Source organism: Lissotriton helveticus, chromosome 4_1 (genome assembly GCF_964261635.1).
Source record: "Lissotriton helveticus chromosome 4_1, aLisHel1.1, whole genome shotgun sequence".
In the NCBI taxonomy this organism is placed as follows: Eukaryota; Metazoa; Chordata; class Amphibia; order Caudata; family Salamandridae; genus Lissotriton; species Lissotriton helveticus.
Genome location: NC_136063.1, coordinates 589,467,323 through 589,473,322, shown reverse-complemented (window position 1 = coordinate 589,473,322; position 6,000 = coordinate 589,467,323). Strand labels below are relative to the sequence as shown.

Sequence of the window (6,000 nt, the reverse complement as noted above, 5' to 3'; positions counted from 1 at the left end):
GAACGTTGACGTATCCTGACGTCGATGCTTTGTTGTTGCAGACGCTTGAGGAGGTACGAACACAATGAAGGATCCGGATCGAGTGCACGCGAAGGAATCAAATCAAAAGTACACAGCGTTTTTCAAGTAAGAAACGTTGGCAGTCTATGGAGATCTTTAACGTTGGGTTTGCGTTATGTTGAAAAAAAATTGTCGAAATTGCGCTAAACTTTGGCAAACGCTTAAGCAAAGGTATTAAAATTGCGCAAAATGGTAAAATTAAGTGGTAAGATTTTACCACAAGGAGATTATCAATTAATTCGGATTTTAAACGCGAAATGATAAGTCTTAAAGGTGAATCATTAACACGATGTAGGTAAAAAAAATTGAATACATACATCAAATGCCTTGGAAATCCACAGAAATGTTCAATTATAATCTGGGGTTGTTGTATTCATCAGTTGAAGGAAAATCTTCAGTTCATCAATTGATTTTCTTCCTGAAGTCTTCATTAGTTCAGTTGAAATTCTTCAAAACGATCCCATCCTCGTGGCCACTGAAATGACTTCAGGTAGAGCGGAATTGAAGATAAAATAAGTAGTTTATTTACAGTAACAACCCCAGGGAGATCCAAGACCAACACATCCAGTGACTGCTCATCTGTGTACTGCTCCCTGGATTCCACACTCTGGAATCCAGTGAGCACAGAGACCATGGAACATTGCATCATCACAAGGATATAACAGAATATCTCCAGAAACAGCAGCCTTAGTCATTTGATTGTACACTTTCAACCCTGCAGTACCTAAAGCATGTAAAAGTAATCTTTTCTTTTGAGCAGCAGCCATCTTCCCAGCTTCATCCACAGCTTCAATATAATTGGTGAAATAAGCTCTCCATTCCACCCACTTAATAGGTGGTTCGGATCCACATGGCCAAAGTGCTTGCGGTGCATTGATGTAATAATTTTGGGTGGTTATGTTGCTGTATAGACTAGTTCAGTGTCAATTCACTGTCCTGATCTCTACCACACAGAAGAGCAGAAACAGTTAAATCAGCATTAAATTGTGGATATTGAACTGTGACAAAAATATATGAAAAGAAATAAAATAAAATAATAATAAATTCCAGGGTAGAAATAACCACTCTTTGTAAATACTGTAGAAATGTGGAATGCGTCTTGGAACTCACTGCAGCAAAGAAAACACGGAGCTGCGTCTTGGAACTCACTGCAGCAAAGAAAACACGGAGCGGTAATCAGCTGCTAAATGCTTGAAATTACAACAGCCGGTATGATTCCCAACCTCTTTGTGAATTAAAGATGGCTGCCGAAGAGGTCACGTACCGTGACTTTGCGTCGTGACATAAGCGACATCTTGGTGCAATAACCAGCATGCAATGCAAGCATTCCAGGTGTAGAACGATGAAGACGTGCCTCCCTTAACCAAGGAGGTCAACATTGCCGCATGCCATATGCTCCGACCTTGGCAATGCTGATGCCACACTCACCTGGATACTAAGGTGCGTTTCGAAGTCCGTTGCGCATCAGGTAAGTGATGCGATATAGCAAATTAATCAAATGTAGCCACAAAAAAAAAATATGAGGTGGTTCCAAAGCCTAGGTGGGCAAAGGTTACAAAACCAAGCAGGCTCCCTTGTAGTTACAGCAGTACTAATCGTAGAAGTCACAGCAGATGTGAACTTGAAATATTCAAAAATAAATGCAGTATAAATCCATAATAATCTTGCACATGTAAGGCCCAGGCTTCTCAGCACTCGTTGCCAGTGTTAAATAAGACACTGGATGCAAAAATGTATTGCTGAGGAGTGCAGTAAGGCACTTGCAGCTCCTTCGGTGTCATTCCAACAGCTGTCACCAGCCCTCAGCTCGAATGCAAACATTCTAGGAATGCTCGCTGATCAAGCATTCCTCATAACCAGGTATTCTTTGTTAGCACCAGATACCCAACGATTTGTTCCCACACAATTTATGCCATCTTTGTGTACCCATATTTGACAACTTTAAGATTCCACTGTATCTTCGGCTGATAGAGAGTGGGAAAATATTATTCAAAATTCACACACGGTAGTGCTATATAAACTAATCTTTTAAGGGGGCCTTGGTGAAAATTGCCAAAAACTTGTTTCTGCCATTTTTATATATTTGCCAGGCTCTAAATGAGGGCACAAGTTCCTTCAATTTGAGGGACTGTCATCTTACTTATTAGTAAGCATCAGGTGAGAACATTAATTTGCATACCAATAAGACTGTTTTTTGGGGTTTTACCTATAAAATATTAGTGTCCGCATCTGCGTCTTGCCTGAATTCAGACTTAATTATTGCTATCATACACTGTTACATATGTCAACAACGTGCTGGGATTCACCAGTGAAAAGAGACAATTTAAATATTTTTCTCAACCCATAATGTGATTGTATGGTGAATATTCTAAGATTACATACGGCTGTAAAGTTAAAACAGGCCTGCTGCTTTGTACCATTTTCAAAATATTAATTGCCACTGGCCTTCCTTGAATTGAAGTTATTGGATCAATTACTTGACTAACATTTAAGAGTCTCCATGAATAAAAAAAATAGCCAAAATTCGTTTTGGAAAAACCTTGTAGATAAAGGTTGGACTTTTGTGGCAATAAACTGACAAAGAGAAAGGGATTTGCCTCTATGGGCATGTTAATGAAGCACAACATAATTTGTCTAGCCCCTGTATAAAAAAGCAATGTGCCAAGGTTGTAAAGGAGGGCTTTCTAATATTAAAACAATTGCAGGTCATTGGAGTGGTCTTATTAATCCTTCATATGATGGGAAGCTGCACCGATTCTGGTATATAGTTCAGACTTATTGGGATGTGCCAAAGTCATTGCTAGGCTCTAGAGTGCTAGATAAGAGTGTGATTTTTGGTGAGGTCACTGACAGTTCAAATGTTGCTATTGGAACACGCTGTATTACGACTGGTCTGTGGATTCTGAAAGGGAGAGCAATCTATAGAACTTGAAGTTTAATGGCATAACCCTGACTATAAAGTAAAGACTCCATAAAGACTCAGTTTTACCACAAGTAGCTAGACCTTCTTGAGGGCAACTACCAAGATCATATGATATAATGATAAGCAAGATTTACGCTTTAGTATTATGGCAGGGTGCCATGTAGGAGGTTCTAAACTAGCCACGTCTTAGGAAAACCTTTTGGCTTCTTCATCACTAAAAACTATTTAATTAAAAAATTGTATTCAGTATATCATCTTTAGGTTATATAAATTATATTTGTTTCAAAAAAAATTAGTGAAATGAACAGGAAAATGGGAAGGATGTATTCATGTGGCATGAAGTTGATAAGACCAAAAATGGACTGTCTAGAAATATGTGCACCTGAGAAATAGAACTGATTAATTCAAGGACAAACCTGTTTCCATTGTTATGATGAGAACAGTTTATTAACATTATTTTAAAGAAGTGTTGGACATAGGCGGTAATATAATGAATGCATAAAGATGTGTCATCCATTAGTGTGTACTTTTAATTATTAATTTTAGCTTGCACAACTAAAAAGCAGTTGTTAACCAATAAATGCGTATAAAGTTAGGGACAACTTCATCAAATTATCTAAATTGACTTAAGGAACACAAAGGGGTCGATTCCAATCTCACTAGGAAAGCCTCTAGACGGCTTCCAGAACGTGCGAATCCAATTCGGAGGCTATGTTTCCGACCGAATCGTCCCCCTTTCTGAATGACCAAGTACAATGCAACAATCTCGTCTGCGTCGACTGATTAGTTTCTGAACCCGATCCAGTCTGTCCGACTCGTTTGAAAACTAAAATTGTGCAAAGCAATGGAGCCAGATTCCAAACTGGCGAGTACGATGCACGATTCTGACAGCTGTATCGATCCGGTCTCATCGAGACAAAACGGCTTTTTGGGATCTGACTTCAGGGGGCCAGAGCAGGCCTCCCCTTCACCCGGAACCCACCGAATCAGTCAAGGGGGGTGCGCATGGGTCCCCCTGATTCAAGCATGCACAGTGTGGCGGGCAACATGGGTTGCCCGCCACAGGGTGTACGCTTTTCCCCACCCACCCCCTTTTTGCTATGGGAACCTGTGTACGCATCGGTATACAGGCTCCCATAGAGTTCAATGGGAGTCAGAGCAAACCGAGTCTATCAGAAATTGATTAATTGGTACTAGTGTGAACTATACAATCCTCAGGAATGTTTGGTATTACTTACACTGGGATGATATGAGATGTGCTTTGTTGTCCATAAATGTACACCGCATTTGTTTTCTGTGCGTTTTGTATTTTTAATGTGCAATGTTGTTGTGTTGTTTGTATTGTTTGTTAAATTGTTTTTTAAGGGAAGAAAAGGGTTTCTTGCCTCAAAATATAATGAAGTTTAGGTGTATATATATATATATATTGAGACTGAAGAAGGCTGCTGCGTCAGCTGAAACGCGTATCTATGCTGGGTTGGAGGAGGCTCATTTAATAAAAAGGCCTTAACCCAAATGGTCCTCGTGTGTGTGCTCTTTTCCTGATGGGGAGTAGAGGTTTTCCTGTTTGATATATATATATATATATATATATATATATATATATATATATATATATATATATATATATGCACAGGATTCCGCCACTGAACTGCAATAGACGAAAAAGCAGACCCAGATTCAGTGCAAGTGTTTGGTTTATTGGATAAACACCCGCACCTCTGCCATGACGCGTTTCTGCCTCCCACGAGGCCTTGATCACAACATGTATATATATATATATATATATATATACATATATATATATATATATATATATATATATATATATATAAATATATATTACCTACTGGCGGTTGCCAGTAGGTATATATAGTTAGGATTTTTTCTCTATGGGATTTTTGAAAATTCTACGTCTAATAACTTTGGCGTTTGTGGACGGAATTGGCTGAAATTTTCAGGAAAATGGAACATATTGTTTCTGAGCAGCCTCTGAAAATTTGGGGGGGGGGTTCGTCAAGGGGGGGCCGAGAAAAAAGGGGGGTCCCAAAACGTGTTTTTCCCATGTTAATTTCCATAGGGCGGTTGGCCTCACTTTTAGCCCAAACGGCTGAATGGATTTGCACGAAACTTGGCAAAATTGTAGGGACTGGTAGCCCGATGTGCCTTTGCTAGGTCTCAATATATGTGCTCCAGTGGATTTTGAGAAATTAACGTTCAAAAAAAGATATATATCTGTAAGCGCGCTCCGGTTCGCGTACTTGACGCGTAACGGAACTTCGCGTAGCGAAGCTGATTGGCTCTCCGGTGTCTGTCAACATTCTAAACAGTCCGGAGCGGCCGCCATCTTGTCTCTCGGTAGGATCGAGAGACAAGAGGAGGCCAAAACAAAGGGGGAAATGACCATAAGGGGGCATAGTAGATCCTCCCTGACCCCCTAGGTTTGATGTAGAGGCTTTAAAAGGGCCCCGCAGGGCAAAAAAATAAAATAAGAATTTTTGTTTTTTTTGCGTGGATAGCGCCCGGTTCGCGAACCGGGAAGCGGCCCGGGGAGCGTACTATAAGGAAAAAAAAATGATAGACTTTTCAAATACTGTATGTTAATTGATTGTTGGTTTTGTTGATTATTTTTTAATTTCTTTATTTTTTAAGCAATTATTTATTATTGTGATTGTGTTTCAAAATTTAATAAACTTTCTAACATTTCACTGTCTGAAATGTCGTTATTTTCATTGAACATAGCTTGTAATCTCTGAGTGTGTAAAATGTCCTCATTTTGAAGGAGGTCATCTACTGCTTGCACACATTGCAGTAGTTCTTGGTCCCAAGTTTCATCCATAAATTCTATATAATTTGGATCAATTATTTCTTGGCTGCTCTCTTGCAGGACAATTTGAAATGAAACTTTGTGTTCGCCTTCCATTTGGCCTGAAATTTGGATAAAAAAAAAATATATTAGTAGAGATAGGGCACTGTTGGGATTAATTTTAGATAGGCAGTTTTTATCAGTGAATTTA

The 6,000-nt window shown here is 39.2% G+C and overlaps 1 protein-coding gene across 2 annotated transcripts in view; it reads left to right on the top strand.

Annotated features, from left to right (window-relative positions):
• Positions 1-1,413: 1,413 nt before the first annotated feature.
• DNAJC5B (DnaJ heat shock protein family (Hsp40) member C5 beta) overlaps positions 1,414-6,000 on the top strand; it is a 530,315-nt gene continuing 525,728 nt past the window's right edge. Inside the window, exon 1 of one of the 2 annotated variants that reach the window (XM_078687231.1) lies at positions 1,414-1,528. The gene's annotated coding sequence lies outside the window, so the exon portion shown is untranslated. The remainder of the gene's footprint in view (positions 1,529-6,000) is intronic. The other variant, XM_078687232.1, reaches the window with a different exon arrangement.